Source organism: Ranitomeya variabilis, chromosome 5 (assembly GCF_051348905.1).
Source record: "Ranitomeya variabilis isolate aRanVar5 chromosome 5, aRanVar5.hap1, whole genome shotgun sequence".
NCBI lineage: Eukaryota > Metazoa > Chordata > Amphibia > Anura > Dendrobatidae > Ranitomeya > Ranitomeya variabilis.
The window spans coordinates 582,433,838-582,457,768 of NC_135236.1; the positions used below are offsets into that span (position 1 = coordinate 582,433,838).

The 23,931-nt window shown below is 46.8% G+C and overlaps 1 protein-coding gene across 1 annotated transcript in view; it reads left to right on the plus strand.

Annotated features, from left to right (window-relative positions):
* The window catches only part of LCP2 (lymphocyte cytosolic protein 2), a 1,300,494-nt gene that overhangs the window by 406,216 nt on the left and 870,347 nt on the right, over positions 1-23,931 (plus strand). The gene's annotated exons all lie outside the window — the stretch shown is intronic.

Sequence of the window (23,931 nt, forward strand, 5' to 3'; positions counted from 1 at the left end):
TGTCTAGTAACAGTGGCAGAAATTAGCCCTTCCAAGACACACCAACAACAATTTATATATACATGTATTTTACTTTTTTGGGATCAGTCTCAATGGGTGAGTAGAGGTTTTTTTTTTATTTTCACGTCTCAACATTATAAACTGGGAGTTCAAGGAGCTCACCACACATCTGAGGGGTCTAGTTTCCAAAATGGTGTCTCTTATGAGTAATTTCCCATATGTAAGCACATCAGGGGGTCTCTAAATGAGATGACATGTCCGCTAATTATTCCAGCAAATTTTGCATTTAAAAAGGAAAATGTTGCTCCTTTACTTCCGAACTCTGCCATGTGCCAAAACAGTAGTTTTACTCCATATAGAGAAATTACACAATTTGTACAGTGCAATTTATCCTGTAACCCTTGTGAAAATGCTAAATTTGGGGCTAAAATAATGTGTGTGTGAAAAATCTTTTTTTTTATTTTCACGACTCAACATTATAAACTTCTGTGAAGTATCTGGGTGTTTGAGAGGTTCAACACACACCTAGATAAGTAACCTGAGGGGGTCTAGTTTCCAGAATGATGTCACTTGTTGGGGGATTCCACTGTTCAGACACATTATGGATAGTGTTGAGCGATACCGTCCGATACTTGAAAGTATCAGTATCGGATAGTATCGTCCGATACCCGAAAAGTATCGGATATCGCCGATACCGATACCTGATACCAATACAAGTCAATGGGACACCAAGTATCGGAAGGTATCCTGATGGTTCCCAGGGTCTGAAGAAGAGGAAACTCCCCTTCAGGCCCTGGGATCCATATTAATGTGTAAAGTAAAGAATAAAAATAAAAAATATTGATATACTCACCCTCTGACGCACCCTGGTTGTAACCGCCAGCCTCCGTTCATAGGGTGAGTATATCAATATTTTTTTTTTTTATTCTTTATTTTACACATTAATATCGATCCCGATACCGATTCCCGATACCACAAAAGTATCGGATCTCGGTATCGGAATTCCGATACAGCAAATATCGGCCGATACCCGATACTTGCGGTATCGGAATGCTCAACACTAATTATGGACTCTCCAAACGCTACATGGCATCTGCTAACTTTTCCAGCAAATTTTGCAATCAAATGGGGCTCTTTCTCTTCCAAACCCTGCCATGCACCTAAACAGTAGTTTTTCCCCACATATGGGATATCGACATGCTCAGGAGAAATTGCACAACACATTTTGTCATCTATATTCCCATGTTACTTGTGTGAAAATAAAACAAATCGGGGTCTAAAGTAAAATTTGCGTGAAAAAAATTTAAATGTTCATTTTTTCTATCTACGTTCCATTAATTTCTGTTAAGCACCTGAAGGGTTAATAAACTTCTTGAATGTGATTTCCAGCACCTTGAGGGTGCAGTTTTCAGAATGGTATCATTTTGGGGTATTTTCTGTTATATAAACCCCTCAAAGTCACTTCAAAGTGATATGGTCCTTTCATAGTCACTTCAAAGTGATATGGTCCCTGTTTTGTAAATTTTGCTGTAAAAATGATAAGTCGCTGGTCAATTTTTAACCCTGTGTAGGGAATGCTACTCACCTGGGTATGTGGAGAGGATAAACAGCATGCGTTTCCATTTAAACATCCATGTTGGTCTATTGCTGCATCATAAATCATCCACAAGCAAAGGAAAAATAAACAGCCTTCATGTTAGGGTTGGCGGAATACACCAAATATATATTTATTAGGAATAGTAGGTGCGTTAGCAACCTGGGAAAAAACCTGCTGCTAGATATGGCGGTACAAAATAGTAGTATAAACAAACTCTGTTACTTCACAGAGTCTGTTAGCAAAGAGAACGCTGTGCCCTGTTTAGCTCACAGAGGAACACAGCTACTTAGTAGAGCAGGTAGTGGTCATGCAGTCAAATGCAAACACGCAGCTCCTCTCCGGTGGAGCCGGAATTCTGTGGCTATACGCCAGCCCTGAATCCACTCACACGAAACTCCTCGCTGGAGGTGCCAGCATTCTAGGGGCTTATTTCAGCCGGGTCACTGAATACACACACGAAACTCCTCGCTGGAGGTGCCAGCATTCTAGGGGCTTATTTCAGCCGGGTTCCTGACTGCATACAAACACAACCACACGGGCGCTGAGCTCATACATAAATTGATACCAGCGCATGGCCATGCAGTCATGAGAACCTTTTATAGCTGCAGCAATTTCAGGACCTTCCCAGCAGGACCAATGGAAGACTGCCACAGAACTTGATCAGGTACAGGACCTTCCTGGAGGACCAATGGAAGTTGCTGCAGTACCTGAGCATGTGACCCTTGATCTCCATTGAGAGATCTTACCCTGGGCATGCTCAGTGTGTGCAAAGCAGGACTTAGTCCCAGAAAAGCCTGCTCGCCGCAGACCATTGCAGGGTACAATAGCAGAGCCTGGAGAGGCAGCAGTAACCCTTTGCACAGTATCAGAATGGGAGACCTCAGCAGACATGGTTTGATATTCCCCCTGTGCAGCGGCGGGAACTCAACTCCTAACATTACCCCCCCTCCTAGGGCCCCCCTCCTTGAGCCTCGCTACGCTCAAAAGTTGCAATGAGCAGCGGAGCCCGAATGTGCTCCACAGGTTCCCAGGTTCTGTCCTCTGGGCCGTGACACTTCCAGTCCACCAGATAAAATTTTTTGCCACGTACCACCTTGCACCCCACGATAGAATTCACCTCAAACTCATCCATGGATGAACCCGACGTCCCGGTAGATGACTCGGAAAACCGGGACAAATGGACGGGCTTTAAGAGAGAGACGTGGAAAGTGTCGGTGATACCAAGGCGCGGAGGAATGGCCAAATGGTAGACCACAAGGTTGACCTGTTCCAGAATCTTGAACAGACCAATGTAGCAAGGTGCAAACTTAGTGGACTCAACTCGCAGCCTGATGTTATGGGCGGAGAACCACACTAAGTCGCCAGGAGCAAAGGTCGAAACGGGGCGCCGGTGTGTATCAGCAGAAACCCTCATTCTCTCTTTGGAGGTCCGGATGGCATCCTGTGTGCGGTCCCAAATGTCACGTGCCTCCACCGCCCAGTCTGCCACCCTAGAATCGGTGGAAGACACGGTCGTGGGCACAGGGACACGCGGATGCTGGCCATAATTAAAGAGAAAAGGAGTCTGCCCAGTGCAATCGGCTACGGCATTGCTCAAGGCAAATTCTGCCCAAGGTAGCAAAGATGCCCAGTCATCCTGCCTAGCAGACACAAAATATCCCAAGTATGTCACCAGAGTCTGGTTGGTCCTCTCTACCAACCCATTCATCTCGGGATGATATGCAGAAGAGAGATTCAACTCTATGCTGAGTAAACGGCAGAGCTCTCTCCAAAACTGAGACGCGAACTGGGGACCCCGGTCGCTGACAATTTTATCAGGCATTCCATGTAAATGGAAAATATGCTTTATGAATAACGCCGCCAAGGCCCGTGCAGAAGGTAACCGTGGAAGCAGCACGAAGTGCACCATCTTAGAGAAATGATTGGTGACAACCCAGATAACGGTGCAGCTACGAGACTTGGGTAAGCCCACCACGAAGTCCATCCCGACCATCTCCCAGGGCCTGTCTGCCACCGGCAGGTGGTAAAGCAACCCAGCAGGCCGATGCCGAGGAGACCGATTCTGGGTGCAGGAAACGAACGCCCGAATATAGTCCCCGACGTCACGGGCCATATGCGGCCACCAGTACGTCCTCGCCAAAAGCTCAGATGTCCTTTTGGTCCCAAAATGCCCACCCACTCTGGACGAATGAGCCCAAGAGAGAACCTCTGGTCGCAAATTCGCTGGCATGAAAGTCTTGCCCGGGGGCACGGACTTTAGCGAAACCGGAGCCACAGTTCTCAAGCTCTCAGAAGGGACAATAAGCCGAGGCTCCTCCTCCTCCTCCTCAGATGACACTACGGAGTGGGAGAGAGCATGGGCACGAATGTTCTTCTCCCTGGAGAGAAAATGGAGAGTAAAATGAAACCAGGAGAAGAACAGGGACCATCTAGCCTGGCGAGAATTCAGCCGCTGGGCCGTCTGTAGATACACCAAGTTCTTGTGGTCAGTGAATACCTGGAAGGGAAAGCGAGCTCCCTCCAAGAGGTGTCTCCACTCTAAGAAAGCCAACTTCATGGCTAGCAACTCCCTGTCCCCGATGGAATAATTCCTCTCCGCCGGTGTGAAGGTCTTGGAGAAGAATAAGCAAGGATGCTTTCGAACTTGAGCATCCTTTTGGAAAAGGACTGCTCCAGCACCAACGGATGAGGCATCCACCTCCATGATAAATGGCTTATCTACATCGGGGCGATGTAGAATGGGAGCGCTAACGAAGTGTGACTTAATCGAGAGAAAGGCCTTGGAGACATCCTCCGACGACAACTTGGGATTTGCTCCCTTCTTGATGAGGGCAACCAAGGGAGCTACCAAAGTTGAGAAGTGTGGAATGAAATGGCGATAGTAATTAATGAACCCCATAAAGCGCTGCACCGCTTTAAGTGAATGGGGTTCCTGCCAGTCCATCACAGCCTGTAGCTTGGCAGAATCCATAGCCAAACCCTGGGCAGAGATGATATAACCAAGGAAAGCCAAGGACTCCTGCTCAAACACACACTTCTCCAACTTGGCGCAGTGGGAGTTTGCCCATAAGAGGTCGAAGACTTTGCGAACATCTCTCCGATGGGAGTAAATATCTGGAGAGTAGATGAGAATATCATCCAGATAGACTACGACCGAGGTAGTGAGCAAATCCCGGAAGATGTCGTTCACAAAGTCTTGGAAAATGGCTTGGGCATTACAGAGCCAGAAGGGCATCACCAGATATTCATAATGCCCATCCCTGGTGTTAAAAGCTGTCTTCCATTCGTCCCCCTCACGGATGCGAATCAGGTTGGCACCCCGCAGATCTAATTTAGTAAATACCCTTGCTCCCCGTAGCCTATCAAAGAGCTCAGATAGCAGGGGTAGTGGGTACTTGTTGTTAACGGTGATGGCGTTAAGACCCCTGTAGTCTATGCTTGGATGTAATTCTCCACTCTTATTCTGCAGAAGAACCCAGCCCCTGCAGGTGACAGTGACTTCCTAATGAATCCTCTTGCCAGATTCTCTTGGATGTACTGAGACATTTCCTCCATCTCCGGGAGAGATAACGGATAGACTCGACCCCGGGGAGGCTCAGCACCAGGCAAGAGATCGATAGGACAGTCATAGGGGCGGTGAGGCAGAAGGGTCTCCACAGCCCTTTTGGAGAACACGTCCGCATAGGGCCAATAGTGCTTGGGGAGAGAGGAAAGATCTGCGGGTACTTCTGTTGTAGCAACCTGAACGCACTCCCTCTGACATCTACCCTCACAGGATTTACTCCATCCCAAAATTCTCTCTGAGGACCACTCTATATGAGGAGAATGATAGCGTAGCCATGGTATCCCCAACAGGACCTCATCAACTCCCTCAGGAAGGACTAATAGAGAGATAATCTCCTGATGTGATGGAGACACAGAAAGAGTGAAAGGAATGGTTTGGTGTGTAATCTGTGAGGGTAGTGTTGACCCATTTACCACTCGAACGGTTACTGGTTTGGCGAGCATCACCAGGGGTATTGCGTGTCGCTGGGCGAAAGCGGATGACATAAAATTACCCTCCGCCCCAGAGTCCACGCATAGCTCTGCCATAAGAGTGGATGGGCCTATGGTAATTGTCCCCTTGAAGGACAACTTAGAGGTAAACATCGCCATGTCTGGTGTACCTCCTCCAACAGCCGCTAGACGCTGACGTTTCCCCGACCGCTGAGGGCACTTGGAGGCAAGATGTTCTGACTGCCGGCAAACATGACAGACCTTAAGTGCACGAGCAGACTGGGACTTGGACCCCGCTCGTGACCCCTCTATGGCCTCATGTGACTCGGGTGCCTGGACCGGAGATTCCAAAGGTCTGGCGAAGGTGGGAGCCAGCCGAAACCTCTGCCTACACTGGGCTCGCTCCAACCTTCGCTCATGAAAATGAAGGTCTATGCGAGTTGATACAGCTATGAGCTCCTCCAGTGTGGCGGCAATCTCTCTAGTGGTCAAAGCGTCCTTCACATGGTCAGCCAGCCCCCTTCAAAATACAGGGATGAGGGTTTTATCTGGCCACTCCAACTCAGACGCTAATGTCCGGAAGTGGACGGCCAATTGGCTGACCATGGTCGAACCCTGAGTCAATGCCAGCAGTTGGAGCGCCGTATCATGGGTGACTTGAGGTCCTACGAAGACCTGCTTCAGAGTGCCCAGAAACCGAGGAACACTCTGCACCACATGATTGTTGCGCTCCCACAGCGGCATAGCCCACTCCAAAGCTCTGTCCAACAGGAGAGATTATGAATCCCACCTTTGCCCGCTCTGTGGGAAAACGTGCAGCCCGGAGCTCGAGATGTATACCACACTGGCTCACGAAACCCCTACAGGACTTACTGTCCCCAGAGTATTTTTCAGGCAATGGGAGGTGAGATAAGGTCGTAACAGAGGTGGCAGTGGGTAAAGCTGCTGCAGCCACGCTAGCAGCCTGAACAGCTATTGCGGTAACATCCACCGCCGAGGTTGCTCGCTCGAGAGACGCCAACTGACCCTCCAGCAGCTGGATGTACCCCTGCAATCGCTGTTCATCTGCCATTGCTTAGCGAGATCCTGGTGCTAGTATACTGTTAGGGTTGGCGGAACGCACCGAATATATATTTATTAGGAATAGTAGGTGCGTTCGCAAACCGGGATCCACCATGCAGGAAAGAACCTGCTGCTAGATATGGTGGTACAAAATAGTAGTATAAACAAACTCTGTTACTTCACAGTCTGTTAGCAAAGAGAACGCTGTGCCCTGTTTAGCTCACAGAGGAACACAGCTACTTAGTAGAGCAGGTAGTGGTCATGCAGTCAAATGCAAACACGCAGCTCCTCTCCGGTGGACCCGGAATTCTATGGCTATACGCCAGCCCTGAATCCACTCACACGAAACTCCTCGCCGGAGGTGCCAGCATTCTAGGGGCTTATTTCAGCCGGGTCCCTGAATACACACACACGAAACTCCTCGCCGGAGGTGCCAGCATTCTAGGGGCTTATTTCAGCCGGGTCCCTGACTGCATACAAACACAACCACACTGGCGCTGAGCTCATACATAAATTGATACTAGCGCATGGCCGTGCGGTCATGAGAACCTTTTATAGCTGCAGCAACTTCAGGACCTTCCCAGCAGGACCAATGGAAGTTGCTGCACTATCTGAGCATGTGACCCTTGATCTCCATTGAGAGATCTTACCCTGGGCATGCTCAGTGTGTGCAAAGCAGGACTTAGTCTCAGAAAAGCCTGCTCCCGCAGACCAGTGCAGGGTACAATAGCAGAGCCTGGAGAGGCAGCAGTAACCCTTTGAACAGTATCAGATTCAGTGAGATGCTGGGACCGACGTCTCCGCTGAGCAGGCTCCACTGTGGCTGATGCAGAATGGAAGACCGCAGTAGACATGGTTCAAGATTCCCCCTGTGCAGCGGTGGGAACTCAACTCCTGACACTTCATTGCAGTCAAAACAAAGAAAACAGTTCTTTGGACAGAGTTTCTTGCCAGCAAGTCTTGGTCACACAAGCTGAATATCCCACACAGGAGGTCACACTGGCTCAGTCTGGATATCTGGTCTTCTCCCTCCACTAACAGCCATGTGCCAAACAACGGCCTCCATTTTAACATTTCCATTTCCTTCTATGATGGATTCACAGACTGGGTGGATGAGGTAAAAGAGGTAGATATAGTATATCTTGACTTCAGCAAAGCATTTTATAAAGTACTAGTGCTATCATTTTTGAAAAAATGACCAAGTATGGGATTGACAAGGCTACGGGTTGATGGATTCATAACTTGCTCAGTGATTGTACTCAAAGAGTGGTAAAAAATGGTTGCACATTCAATTGGAAAAGTGTTTCAAGCGGGGTATCACAAGGCTCTGTCCTGTCCCCAGTATTGTTCAACATTTTTATAAATATCTAGATAAGGGAACTGAAGGTAAACTAATACAATTTGCAGACAATACAAAGCTAGGTGTGATAGCCAAAACTAGAGAAGACAGAGAAAGGATTCAGAAGGATCTAGATCACCTTGAACAATGGACAGCAACTAATAGAATAGTATTTAACAGAGAGAAATGCAAGATTCTATAAGTGAGCAAGAAAAAGGAAAATTGCATCTATAGAATAGGAGGAATAGAACTAAGCAACAATACATGTAAAAACACTTGGGCATACTAATAGATCACAGACTGTACATGAGTCAACAGTGTGATGCAGAAAAAAAAAAGGCAAACACAATTCTAGGATTTATTAAAAGCAGCATAGATTCTAGATCATGCAAAGTTATTATTCCCCTCTACTCCTTCTTGGTCAGGCCTCATCTGGAATACTGTGTCCAGTTCTGTGCACCACATTTTAAAAAAGACATTGTAAAACTGGAGCAAGTTCAGAGAAGAGCTACCAGGATGGTAAGCGGACTGAAGAGTATGTCCTACGAGGGACGGTTAAAGGATCTGGGAATGTTTAGCTTTCAAAAAAGAAGGCTAAGAGGAGACTTAATAGCCGTCTACAAATAGCTGAAGGGATGTCACAGTGTAGAGGGATCATCATTATTGTTATTTGCACATGGAAACACAAGAAGCATTGGAATGAAACTGAAAGGGAGAAGATACAGATTGGATATTAGAAAAAAACTTTTTGACAGTAAGGGTGATCAATGACTGGAAAAGGCTGCCATGAGAGGTGTTGAGTTCTCCTTCAATGGAAGTCTTCAAACAGAGGCTTGACAGAATCTGTCTGAGATGGTTTAGTGAATCCTGCTTTGAGTAGAGGGTATGTGGGCAGCCAGACCTGCTCATTTCTCAGGCTGCCCATAATGCACCAAATGCACCAAACCATCCTCTTAGTGCTATGTGCACTAGAGCAATACAGGATTACATCACAGATGACAACCATCTCTGTGATACATAGCTCTCATCAACTATATGTCCGGTAGCTGCCTTATCTACTATATAATTGTCTAAGGGTACTTCCGTCTGTCCTTCTGTCTGTCTGTCTGTCGCGGTTATTCGTTCGCTGATTGGTCTCGCCAGCTGCCTGTCATGGCTGCCGCGACCAATCAGCGACGCGCACAGTCCGGAAAAAAATGGCCGCTCCTTACTCCCCGCACTCACTGCCCGGCGCCCGCATACACCCCTCCGGTCACCGCTCACACAGGGTTAATGCCGGCGGTAATGGACCGCGTTATGCCGCGGGTCACGCACTCCATTACCGCCGCTATTAACCCTGTGTGTCCCCAACTTTGTGCTATTGACGCTGCCTATGCGGCATCAAAAGTACAAAATGTAATGTTAAAAATAATAAATAAAAAAAAAAACCTGCTATACTCACTGTTATGGACCTGGTGGTTAGGAGCACCCGGAATGACCTGATGAGTAAACTAGAAATCGGGACAAGCTCTGGGGAGTGGGAACTCTGCTGACCGCAAACCCTACTCCTATCACACACAATAGAAATAGCCGTGGAGCGTACCTAACTCTCCCTAGACGCCTCTTCACAGCCTAAGAGCTAGCTACCCCTAAAGATAGAAATAGAAGCCTAACCTTGCCTCAGAGAAATTCCCCAAAGGAAAAGGCAGCCCCCCACATATATTGACTGTGAGTCAAGAGGAAAGTCACAAACACAGGAATGAAACAGGATTTAGCAAAGGAGGCCAGACTTCACTAAATAGTCAGAGGATAGAAAAGGGATAGAAAATAGATAGGGATAGAAAAGGGAACTATGCGGTCAGCACAAAAAACGACAAAAACCACGCAGAGTATGCAAAAAGACCCCCACACCGACTCACGGTGTGGAGGTGCAACTCTGCACCCCCAAAGCTTCCAGCTAGCAAGGGAATATTATGATAGCAAGCTGGACTAGAATTTAGCAGTACAAGAAATATATTCAGGAAGCAGTAACAACAAATGAACTAGCAAGGACTTAGCTTCTGATGGAGTAGACAGGTCCTCAGAGAAGTCCAAGAGAGATCTGAACCAATACTGAGACATTGACAGCTGGCAAGAAGTAACGATCTGAGTGGAGTTAAATAGGGAAGCCAGCATAGCAATAAACGAGGGCAGCTGAGAAAGCCAAACTCAGTGACCAGCAGTTCCGCTCAAAGCCACCAGAGGGAGTCCAAGAGCAGAACTAACCAAAGTACCATTCATGACCACAGGAGGGAGTCCGAGAACGGAATTCACAACAACTCACCCTCTGTAGTCCGCTGAGCTGCTCGCGCAGCCCGCCATCTTCCGTTGCAGGTTGCGGTAGCAAAGATGGTATGGCAGAAGGACCTGACGTAACGTCACGGTCATGTGACCGCGACGTCATCACAGGTCATGCGCTCAGACGAACCCTGGGACCGGAAGCTGCCGTGGACTACAAGGGGCCCTCGGAAAGGTGAGTATATGTTTATTTTTTATTTTTTAACCTGTGACAAACGTGGCTGGGCAATATACTACGTGACTGGCCAATTTACTACGTGTCGCTGTATACTACGTCACTGGGCAATATACTACGTAACTGGGCAATATACTATGTCGCTGGGCAATATACTACGTCGCTGGGCAATATACTACGTAATTGGGCAATATACTACGGCGCTGAGCAATATACTACGTCGCTGGGCAATATACTACGTCACTGGGCAATATACTACGTCACTGGGCAATATACTATGTCGCTGGGCAATATACTACGTTGTCATGGTTCTCAATGGCAAGAGAACGTAGTAAAGCATACAAAAAGGACTAGCTCTTGGAAGATGGGAACTCGAGCTGACTGTGAGCTAAACCTACCGCACAAATAACAGTGGCTGGGTAGCGTGCCTACGTTTTATCCCTAGATGCCCAGCGCCAGCCGGAGAACTGACTGACCCTAGCAGAGGAAAATACAGACCTGGCTTACCTCTAGAGAAATTTTCCCCAAAAGGCAGACAGTAGCCCCCACATATATTGTCGGTGATTTCAGAGGAAATTGACATACGAAGTATGAAGATAGGTTTAGCAAATTGAGGTCCGCTTGCTAGATAGTAGGAAGACAGAAAAGGGAACTACACAGTCAGCTGAAAACCCTTTCAAAACACCATCCTGAAATTACTTTAAGACTCTAATATCAACTCATGACACCAGAGTGGCAATTACAGTTCACAAGAGCTTCCAGCCTCAGAAATTAACAATCACAGAGAACTGGAACAAAAATGCAAAACAAACTTAGGACTACAAGTCCAACTTAGCTGATAGTAGTCTAGGAGCAGGAACATGCAACAGAAAGGCTTCTGGTAACATTGTTGGCCGGCATAGAAATGACTGAGGAGCAAGGCTAAATAGACAACTTCCACATCCTGATGGAAACAGGTGAACAGAGGCGATGAAGCACACAAGTTCAGTACCACCAGTGACCACCGGGGGAGCCCAGAAACCAAATTCACAACACTACGTGACTTGGCAATATACTACGTGCCTGGACAATATACTACGTGGCTGGCCAATATACTACGTGGCTGGGCAATATACTACGTGACTGGGCAATATACTACGTGACTGGGCAATATACTGCGTGGCTGGGCAATACACTACGTGGCTGGGCAATATACTACGTGGACATGCATATTCTAGAATACCCGATGCGTTAGAATTGGGCCACCATCTAGTACCTTATAACTTCCTAACAAAAAAAATGTTTTAAAAATTGTGCTGATGTAAAGTAGACATATGGGAAATCTTATTTATTAACTATTTTGTGTGATATAGCTCGTTTTTAAAGGCATGAAAATTGCAAAATTTTCAAAATTGGTAGATAATTGCTGTAAGCAATTTTCATTATCACACATTGACCCATGCTGATAGCTGCAGTAAATATACATCCACAGTGTCATAACACAAGGTCTTCTGTGATTGGCTGCCAAAGTCACACGTCTCTGTCCATATTAAAAGTGGATATCTTGTTTTGCTGTCACCATTTTCTCAATGTCCCAGTGCAGAGAAGGCCGCTCCTGCTACTGCTGCTACTGAAAGTGAACTTGTCAGTTAGCTAGATAGGACCCTGCCCTGTGTGAAACTGATTTCCCAGCAACTAACTAGATTTTGCTAAAACTGTGTTGCAGTCTCAGTAGGCTCCATTTGCTAATCAAAATCGTTTGTGAAAACACTGTGTTGAGGTGAGGAATCAGAAGGCCACATTTCCTCTTAAAAATCTTTAGGCTTAATATTGGGGTTCAGCCAGGAGGCAGTATTTGCTATTCCAAATCATTTGGGATAAAACTGTGTTGCAGTGAGGAATCAGGAGAACACATTTCCTCTTAAAAATTGTTAGGCTTACTTAATATAGGGGTTCAGACAGAAGGCCATATTTGTTAATCCAAATCGATTGGGATAAAACTGTGTTGCACTGAGGATTCAAGAGTACACATATCCTCTAAAAATCATTAGGCCTAATATAGGGCTTCAGACAAGAGTACCTATTTACTAATCCAAATAGTTTGTGATAAAACTATGTTGCAGTGAGGAATCAGAAGACCATATTTCCTCTGAAAAATTGTTAGGCCTAATATAAGGGTTCAGCCAGGAGTCCCCATTTGATAATTCAAATTGTTTGTGATAAAACTGTGTTGCATTGAGGAATCAGGAGGACACATTTGCACTTAAAACCGTTAGGCTTAATATAGAGGTTCAGACAGAAGGCCGTATTTGTTAATCCAAATCATTTAGGATAAAACTGTGTTGCACGGAGGATTCAGAAGGCCAGATTTCCTCTTAAAAATCATTAGGCCTAATATAGGGGTTCAGCAAGGAGTCCCTATTTGCTAATCCAAATTGTTTGTGATAAAACTGTGTTGCAGTGAGGAATCAGAAGGACACATTTCTTCTTAATAATCGTTAGGCCTAATATGGGGGTTCAGCCAAGAGGCCATATTTGCTAACCCAAACTGTTCATAATAAAACTGTATTACAGTGAGGAATCAGGAGGACACATTTCCTCTTAAAAATCATTAGGCCTAATATTAGGGTTCAGCTAGGAGGCCCTATTTGCTAATCCAAATCATTTGGGATAAAACTGTGTTGCAGTGAGGAATGATAATGCCACGTTTCCTCTTAAAAATTGTTAGGTATGAGAGTGTTGTTCAGGCACACTATCTAAGAAAATAAATAGTGATTGTTCTTTTACTATCAGGTGATTGACAGATGTGAGCCTAAAGGTACCTTCACACGAAGCGACGCTGCAGCGATAGCGACAACGATGCCGATCGCTGCAGCGTCGCTGTTTGATCGCTGGAGAGCTGTCACACAGACCGCTCTCCAGCGACCAACGATGCCGAAGGCCCCAGGTAACCAGGGTAAACATCGGATTACTAAGCGCAAGGCCGCGCTTAGTAACCCGATGTTTACCCTGGTTACCAACGTAAAAGTAAAAAAAACAAACAGTACATGCTCACCTGCGCGTCCCCCAGCGTCCGCTTCCTGACACTGACTGAGCTCCGGCTCTAACAGCACAGCGGTGACGTCACCGCTGTGCTTTCACTTTCACTTTAGGGCCGGCGCTCAGTAATTGTCAGGAAGAAGACGCTGGGGGACGCCCAGGTGAGCATGTACTGTTTGTTTTTTTTACTTTTATGCTGGTAACCAGGGTAAACATCGGGTTACTAAGCGCGGCCCTGCGCTTGGTAACCCGATGTTTACCCTGGTTACCAGTGTAAAACATCGCTGGTATCGTTGCTTTTGCTTTCAAACACAACGATACACAGCGATCGGACGACCAAATAAAGTTCTGGACTTTATTCAGCGACCAGCGACATCACAGCAGGATCCTGATCGCTGCTGTGTGTCAAACAAAACGATATCGCTAGCGAGGACGCTGCAACGTCACGGATCGCTAGCGATGTCGTTTCGTGTGAAGGTACCTTAAGGTTGTGAAACAGCAGGTTCCTAGAGGGAAAGGGAACATACAACATAAGTGGGAAAAAGGCAAGGCCCTGGAGGAAGGGAGAATAGGCTTGGTGTTTGATGTGTGAGTGGGTTAGGTGTTAATGTTAATGAAAGCTCAACTGAAACATCAGTTATTGGACAAGCTACTCCACTACCTTTCTTTGTTAGCCACACAGTGTTATGATTTGTAAATGAGGGCCAGAAAGATTATGTGCTATAGTGGATGGCAAGCGCTGCATCAAGTAGCCTCTACTCCTCTTCCCCACCTTAACATTATACTCAGTACAATCCTCAGAGGTGGCACCTCAATCACCTTTTTTTCTCCCGCGTCACAATTTTCCAAAGGCCCAGATGACTGTGGGGAACCACAGATGAGCCAGTCTGCAGAGCTGTTCACATATTCTATTCCTTGAGCATCAGATGTATGCTCCAAACATTCACAGAATTTAGAGGAGGAAAGCATCTGCACCGATGCCCAAAATATTTTCATGTTGTATTCGGACGAAGTATGGTCCAAGCAGAATCCAGACCCTTGTCACTAGATGATAACCCCCAGAAGTTGAGGTGATCCTGATGAGACTCAAATACCAGAGGCGCACGCGGACTGTACTTTGGCCGGGGAGGAAGAGGAGGAGGGTGTCTCTTAGGGTAAGGAGTGTGAGAACAGAGAGGATGACGATGAGATTATAGACGACACTTGGTGTGAACCTAGACGTTCGCAGCTAAGTAGCTCCGCAGAGGTGGTGGAGTGTTATGGACCTGGTGGTTAGGAGCACCCGAAATGACCTGATGGTTAAAACAGAAAACCTGGGACAAGCTCTGAGGAGGTGGTAACTCTACTGACCGCAATCCCTAATCCTATCACACACACTAGAAATAGCCGTGGAGCGTGCCTAACTCTCCCTAGACGCCTCTTCACAGCCTAAGAGCTAACTACCCCTAAAGATAGAAATAGCAGCCTACCTTGCCTCAGAGAAATTCCCCAAAGTAAAGGTAGCCCCCCACAAATATTGACTGTGAGTTAAGAGTGAAGTGGCAAACACAGGAATGAAACAGATTTTAGCAAAGGAGGCCGAATCTTCTCTAGATAGAGAAAGGAAAGGGAACTAATGCGGTCAGTATTAAAAACTACAAAAACCACGCAGAGTGTGCAAAAAGACCTCCACACCGACTCACGGTGTGGAGGTGCAGCTCTGCACCCCCAGAGCTTCCAGCTAGTAAGGAAATATCATAATAGCAAGCTGGACTAGAAACATAGCATGTACTGAGAAATATATTCAAAAACCAATGAACAGCAAATGAACTAGCAGGGACTTAGCTTCTGCTGGAGTAGACAGGTCATCTGAGAAATCCAAGAGAAATCTGGGCCAGTACTGAGACATTGACAGCTGGCATGAACTAACGACCTAAGCAGAGTTAAATAGGAAAGCCAGCAGAAGCAATAAGCGAGGGCAGCTGAGAAAGCCAACCTCAAAGATCAGCAGTTCCACTCAAAGCCACCAGAGGGTGTCCAAGGACAGAACTCACCAAAGTACCATTCACGACCACAGGAGGGAGCCCGAGAACGGAATTCACAACAGTACCCCCCCTTGAGGAGGGGTCACCGAACCCTCACCAGAGCCCCCAGTCCGATCAGGACGAGCCAAATGAAAGGCACGAACCAAATCGGCAGCATGGACATCGGAGGCAACAACCCAGGAATTATCCTCCTGACCATAACCCTTCCATTTAACTAGGTACTGAAGCTTCCGTCTCGAAATACGAGAATCCAAAATCTTCTCCACCACATACTCCAACTCCCCCTCAACCAACACCGGAGCAGGAGGATCAACGGAAGGAACCATAGGCGCCACATATCTCCGCAACAATGACCTACGGAACACATTATGGATGGCAAAAGAAGCTGGTAGGGCCAAACGAAACGACACAGGATTGATAATTTCAGAAATCTTATAAGGACCAATGAAACGAGGCTTGAACTTAGGAGAAGAAACCTTCATAGGAACATAACGAGAAGATAACCAAACCAAATCCCCAACACGAAGTCGGGGACCAACACAGCGACGGCGGTTAGTAAAACGTTGCGTCTTCTCCTGAGACAACGTCAAGTTGTCCACCACGTGAGTCCAAATTTGCTGCAACCTGTCCACCACAGAATCCACACCAGGACAGTCAGAAGGCTCAACCTGCCCTGAAGAAAAACGAGGATGAAAACCAGAATTACAAAAAAAGGCGAAACCAAAGTAGCCGAACTGGCCCGATTATTAAGGGCAAACTCAGTCAATGGCAAGAAGGTCACCCAATCATCCTGATCAGCAGAAACAAAGCATCTCAGATAGGTTTCCAAGGTCTGATTGGTTCGCTCGGTTTGGCCATTTGTCTGAGGATGGAACGCTGAAGAAAAAGACAAATCAATGCCCATCTTAGCACAAAAGGACCGCCAAAACCTAGAAACAAACTGGGAACCTCTGTCCGACACAATGTTCTCCGGAATGCCATGCAAACGAACCACATGCTGAAAAAATAATGGAACCAAATCAGAGGAGGAAGGCAATTTAGGCAAGGGTTAGTGTTGAGCATTCCGATACCGCAAGTATTGGGTATCGGCCGATATTTGCGGCATCGGAATTCCGATACCGAGATCCGATACTTTTGTTGTATCGGGAATCGGTATCGGGATCGATATAATGTGTAAAATAAAGAATTAAAATAAAAAATATTGATATACTCACCTCTCCGACGCAGCCTGCACCTTACCGAGGGAACCGGCAGCCTTCTTTGCTTAAAATGCGCGCGTTTAGTGCCTTCCGTGATGTCACGGCTTCTGATTGGTCGCGTGCCGCCCATGTGACCGCGACGCGACCAATCACAAGCCGTGACGTAATTCTCAGGTCCTAAATGCCTAATTCTATTTTTTATTTTAATTCTTTATTTTACACATTAATATGGATCCCAGGGCCTGAAGGAGAGGAATCTCTCCTTCAGACCCTGGGAACCATCAGGAAAACCTTCCAATACTTGAGTCCCATTGACTTGTATTGGTATCGGGTATCGGTATCGGTATCTGATCAGATCCGATACTTTGCCGGTATCGGCCGATACTTTCCGATACCGATACCTTCAAGTATCAGATGGTATCGCTCAACACTAGCAAGGGTACCAAATGGACCATCTTAGAAAACCGATCACAAACCACCCAGATGACAGACATCCTTTGAGAGACAGGAAGATCAGAAATAAAATCCATGGAAATATGCGTCCAGGGCCTCTTCGGGACAGGCAAAGACAAAAGCAACCCACTGGCACGAGAATAGCAAGGTTTGGCCCGAGCACAAGTCCCGCAGGACTGCACAAAAGAATGCACATCCCGTGACAAGGAAGGCCACCAAAAGGACCTAGCAACCAAATCTCTGGTACCAAAAATCCCAGGATGACCAGCCAATACTGAACAATGAACCTCAGAAATAACCCTACTAGTCCATCTATCAGGGACAAACAGTTTCTCCACTGGACAGCGGTCAGGTCTATCAGCCTGAAACTCCTGCAGCACCCGCCGCAAATCAGGGGAGATGGCAGACAGAATCACCCCCTCTTTGAGAATACCAGCCGGCTCAGGGACTCCCGGAGAATCAGGCAAAAAACTCCTAGAAAGGGCATCAGCCTTCACATTCTTAGATCCCGGAAGGTATGAGACCACAAAATCGAAACAGGAGAAAAACAGTGACCATCGAGCCTGTCTAGGATTCAACCGCTTGGCGGACTCGAGGTAAGTCAGATTCTTGTGATCAGTCAGGACCACCACGCGATGTTTGGCTCCCTCAAGCCAATGTCGCCACTCCTCGAATGCCCACTTCATAGCCAACAACTCCCGATTGCCGACATCATAATTACGCTCAGCAGGCAAAAACTTTCTAGAAAAGAAAGCACATGGCTTCATAAAAGAGCCCTCAGAATTTCTCTGAGACAAAACAGCCCCTGCCCCAATCTCAGAAGCATCAACCTCGACCTGAAAAGGGAGCAAAACATCTGGCTGACGCAACACAGGGGCCGAAGTAAAACGACGTTTAAGCTCCTGAAAAGCCTCAACGGCCGCAGGGGACCAATTCACCACATCAGCGCCTTTCTTCGTCAAATCAGTCAAAGGCTTAACCACACTAGAAAAATTAGCGATGAAGCGACGGTAAAAATTAGCAAAGCCCAGGAACTTCTGAAGACTCTTCACAGATGTAGGTTGAGTCCAATCATAAATGGCCTGAACTTTAACAGGGTCCATCTCGATAGTAGAAGGGGGAAAAATGAAGCCCAAAAAGGAAACCTTCTGAACTCCAAAGAGGCATTTAGACCCCTTCACAAACAACGCATTAGCACGAAGGACCTGGAATACCATCCTGACCTGCTTCACATGAGACTCCCAATCATCCGAAAAGACCAAAATATCATCCAAATATACAATCATGAACCTATCCAGATACTTCCGGAAGATGTCGTGCATAAAGGACTGAAACACAGATGGAGCATTAGAAAGCCCGAATGGCATCACCAGGTACTCAAAATGGCCCTCGGGCGTATTAAATGCTGTTTTCCATTCATCACCCTGTTTAATACGCACAAGATTATACGCCCCTCGAAGGTCAATCTTGGTAAACCAACTAGCCCCCTTAATCCGAGCAAACAAATCAGACAGCAGAGGCAAAGGGTACTGAAATTTGACCGTGATTTTATTGAGAAGGCGGTAATCTATACAGGGTCTCAGAGAGCCATCCTTCTTGGCCACAAAAAAGAACCCTGCTCCCAACGGTGACGAAGACGGGCGAATATGCCCTTTCTCCAAGGACTCCTTTACATAACTCCGCATAGCGGCATGTTCTGGCACAGATAAATTGAACATTCGGCCCTTAGGGAACTTACTACCAGGAATCAAATTAATAGTGCAATCACAGTCCCTATGAGGAGGTAGGGCACTGGACTTGGGCTCATCAAATACATCCTGGTAATCCGACAAAAACTCAGAGACTTCAGAAGGAGTGGAAGAAGAATTTGACATCAAAGGAACATCACTATGTATCCCTTGACAACCCCAACTAGACACAGACATTGATTTCCAATCCAGTACTGGATTATGAACCTGTAACCATGGCAAACCCAACACGACAACATCATGCAAATTATGCAACACCAAAAAGCGAATATTTTCCTGATGTGCGGGAGCCATGTACATGGTCAGCTGAGTCCAGTACTGAGGTTTATTCTTGGCCAATGGCGTAGCATCAATCCCCCTCAAGGGAATAGGACTCTGCAAAGGCTCCAAGGAAAAACCACAGCGCCTGGCAAACTCCAAGTCCATCAAGTTCAGGGCAGTGCCCGAATCCACAAATGCCATAACAGAGTAGGACAACAATGAGCAAATCAGAGTAACAGATAAGAGAAATTTAGGCTGCACAGTACTAATGGTGACAGACCTAGCGAACCTCTTAGTGTGCTTAGGACAATCAGAGATAGCATGAGAGGAGTCACCACAGTAAAAACACAGCCCATTCTGACGTCTGTGTTCTTGTCGTTCAGCTCTGGTCAAAGTCCTATCACATTGCATAGGCTCAGGCCTCCGCTCAGAGGACACCGCCAAATGGTGCACAACTTTGCGCTCGCGCAAACGCCGATCAATCTGAATGGCCAAATACATTGATTCATTCAGACCAGCAGGTGTGGGGAACCCCAACATAACATCTTTAAGGGCTTCAGAAAGACCCTTTCTGAAAATTGCTGCCAGGGCACACTCATTCTATTGTGTAAGCACAGACCACTTTCTAAACTTCTGGCAATATACTTCTGCTTCATCCTGACCCTGACATAGAGTCAGCAAAATCTTTTCTGCCTGATCCACAGAATTTGGTTCGTCATAAAGCAATCCAAGCGCTAGAAAAAATGCATCTACATTAAGCAATGCAGGATTTCCTGGCTCAAGGGAGAATGCCCAGTCTTGCGGGTCACCACGCAACAAAGAAATAATAATGTTTACTTGCTGAATGGGGTCACCAGAGGAGCGGGGTTTCAGAGCAAGAAACAGTCTGCAATTATTTTTGAAATTCAAAAATTTAGATCTATCCCCAGAAAACAAATCAGGAATTGGAATTCTAGGCTCTAACATCGGATTATGAACTACATAATTTTGAATACTTTGTACCCTTGCAGTGAGTTGATCCACACAAGAGGACAAACCTTGAATATCCATATCTACACCTGAGTCCTGAACCACCCAGAGGTTAAGGGGAAAAGAAAGACAAAACAAGCTGCAAAGAAAAAAAAAATTGACTCAGAACTTCTCTTATCCCTCTTTTGAGATGCATTAACTTTGTAGGCCAGCTGTACTGTTATGTACCTGGTGGTTAGGAGCACCCGAAATGACCTGATGGTTAAAACAGAAAACCTTGGAAAGCTCTGAGGAGGTGGTAACTCTCCTGACCGCAATCCCTAATCCTATCACACACACTAGAAATAGCCGTGGAGCGTGCCTAACTCTCCCTAGACGCCTCTTCACAGCCTAAGAGCTAACTACCCCTAAAAATAGAAATAGCAGCCTACCTTGCCTCAGAGAAATTCCCCAAAGTAAAGGTAGACCCCCACAAATATTGACTGTGAGTTAAGAGTGAAGTGACAAACACAGGAATGAAACAGATTTTAGCAAAGGAGGCCGAATCTTCTCTAGATAGACAGAGAAAGGAAAGGGAACTATGCAGTCAGTATTAAAAACTACAAAAACCATGCAGAGTGTGCAAAAAGACTTCCACACCGACTCACGGTGTGGAGGTGCAGCTCTGCATCCCCAGAGCTTCCAGCTAGCAAGGAAATATCATAATAGCAAGCTGGACTAGAAACATAGCATGTACTGAGAAATATATTCAAAAACCAATGAACAGCAAATGAACTAGCAGGGACTTAGCTTCTGCTGGAGTAGACAGGTCATCTGAGAAATCCAAGAGAGATCTGGACCAGTACTGAGACATTGACAGCTGGCATGAACTAACAACCTAAGCAGAGTTAAATAGGAAAGCCAGCAGAAGCAATAAGCGAGGGCAGCTGAGAAAGCCAACCTCAAAGATCAGCAGTTCCACTCAAAGCGACCAGAGGGTGTCCAAGGACAGAACTCACCAAAGTACCATTCACAACCACAGGAGGAAGCCCGAGAACGGAATTCACAACAGTGGAGTAGGAGCAAGATGAAAAGGTTATGTTGCGGCTTCCAGCACAGATATGGAGTGATGCAACCACGACAAGCACTGCATCGTCAGCCACAACTCTGGTTGTAGCCAGCATTGAACACGAGACTGTAGTTCGTAGTGGAAGAAAGAGTTTCCTAGCCTGGGCCGGTTTTGAGGCCACAACTCTCAAGAAATAACTCACGTTATCTGCCAAATTTTCAAAAAAAGAAAGCTCAGTAGAGGCACAAATTGCAATAATTTGACAACTATATGCATGGACCGGCACATGCACAATCAACATGCCTCAGTCTGGGAATCTCACTGCGCTAAAATGCTGACTAGCGGGCCTCGCCAACCACCGGTCATCTCATCAACCACATCTGCTGCTTCTGCCTCATCTGTCACCATGCCAACTGTTCTCCCACAGGTCTCCGGCTGCGGAATCTCCACTTCTTTACCCCCTACAGTCGGGATGAGTGAGAAACCATCAGTTTTTATGGAAGTGCACATGCCTGCTGTTTTTGTGTCACCTAGCACAACACATCTTTCTGAATCCACCATAGCATCTCTGCCTGCACCTCATTTACCATCCTGCAGTTTATTCTCTTCACCCTGCTCCACCCGCTATCCGCACAGCAGCCTGCCCTTGGTCCAACAGTCGTGATCACGTAAAAGAATGTTTCCACCTACACATGCCGAAGCTAAAAGCTTGAACTCCACCATCTTCATGTCATGGTCCAGGTCGGGGTTTGCTTCTTGCTTCTCTTTCTCCGGCCTGGTCATGGAGGGATTAACCTTTCCTGCCTCTCTTAGGTTCATGGGTGGCTACTTATTGGTGCTAGAGCAGCTTATCCATATACCCTAGTGATCCTTCTGCCTCCGATTTCCCATGTATGTGTCTGACCTGTCCCCTGTCCCTGACTCAGTGTACATTTGGTGATTTCCCTACAGTGTATGACTTGGCTTGAACTCTGAACTCCACCTTCAGTTTTTCTCTCTCAGGTACTGCGTTCCCCGACTTGATTTTGACCCTCTGGCTCAAACCTTGACTCCTTTTTCTGTCTCATGTTTTGGATACCATGCTCCCTTCTGGCTCTGAATTTTGGCTCTTCTCTGACCTCGTGCTTTGCTGTGACCTTTGGTACTTCATCTCCCTGTTTGTTGCTCACTTTGGCCCATCTGACTACTTTGCCGCCTCCTGGTGGTGGCCTGCACTTCTGCACCGAAGTGGTACACATTAAATGCGGCCCTTTTACCCATTACAGCTTCCCCTGGTGGTGGCTGAGCTCAATTGCTCCGCAGTTGCATTACACTTCAATCTGTTGTCTACGGAAATTCTGCCTTTCCACCTGTTAAATACAAACAGTTTCAAAAAGTTGATGACCGTCACAGTCCCCCAGTACCAGTTGCCCAGTCACCATTACTTCTCTAATTAAGCTGTGCCTGCGCTATACCATCATGTCACAGAGAACGTCACCTATTTCCTAAAAAAAAAATCTGTGTCTGCCATGGTGCATTTTACCACTAGCACCTGGATGAGCAAACATGGTCATGGGCGTTACATCTTGCTGACTGGGCACTGGGTGACTCTCATGACTGTGGAAGCAGGTGGTCAAGGGGCTGCTCCACAAGGCTTGCAGGACAAACCTCTGTATAGAACACTTCCCATAGGGCCTCCACTGGTGCCCTTATCCTCTCCTTTAATGAGATACATGTTCCAACACTGTAGAGAGAATCTCCATCACCCAGGGGCGGACCTACCGCCGGTTCAACCGGTGCAGCTGCACCGGGGCCCGGAGGTGGAGGGGGGCCCTTGCAGGCGGGGGCATACAGGGCCCCGGCTTTCTGCTGCTGCTGTAGATCGGTGCAGGCCCCGCACTGTATTAGCAGTGTACATACAAGTGGCGGCCGGCATCCTCCTATTGCAGACAGCAGGCTGTGTGTCTGCTGATCTGACGTCACCTGCGCGCCTGTTTCACTCTGCCGGAGGCCTGGAGAGGAGAGATGAAGTTAGTAGAAAGCCATGGGGTCCCGGGCAGGAGGTATGTGACGGGCTTCATCTCATTCCTGCTTTCTTATCTGCTTTCTGTAGATCTATCTGTACTGTGAGATTTATTGCACCATCTTAAGGTACCTTCACACTGAACAACTTAACAATGATAACGATAGCGATCCGTGATGTTGCTGCATCCTGGATAGCGATATCGTTGTGTTTGACACGCAGCAGTGATCAGGATCCTGCTGTGATATCGTTGGTCAGAGCTAGAAGGCCAGCACCTTATTTAGTCGCTGGATCAACCGCTGACATCGCTGGATCGGTGTTATGATCCTCAGTGGCTTAGGATCACAAATCTAACCAGCTAAGTAGAAGATAATAGGACGAGCTCTGGGAATGTGGTAACTGGACTGACCGCAAACCTGATCCTAACCGCAAACTCTATAGGCAGCCGTGGAACATTTCCTGAAATCCTAGACGTCTCTTCATGGCCTGAGAAACTGACTACCCCTAAAGAGAAAGTAAAGACCTCACTTGCCTCAGAGAAATAACCCCAGAGATATAGAAGCCCCCCACAAATAATAACGGTGAGTTAAGAGGAAAAGACAAACGCAGAGATGAAACAGGTTGAGCAAATGAGGCCCGCTAACGCTAGATAGCAGAAAATAGCAAGGGATCTGTGCGGTCAGTAAAAAACCCTATGCAAAAATGTCCACGCAGAGAATGCGAG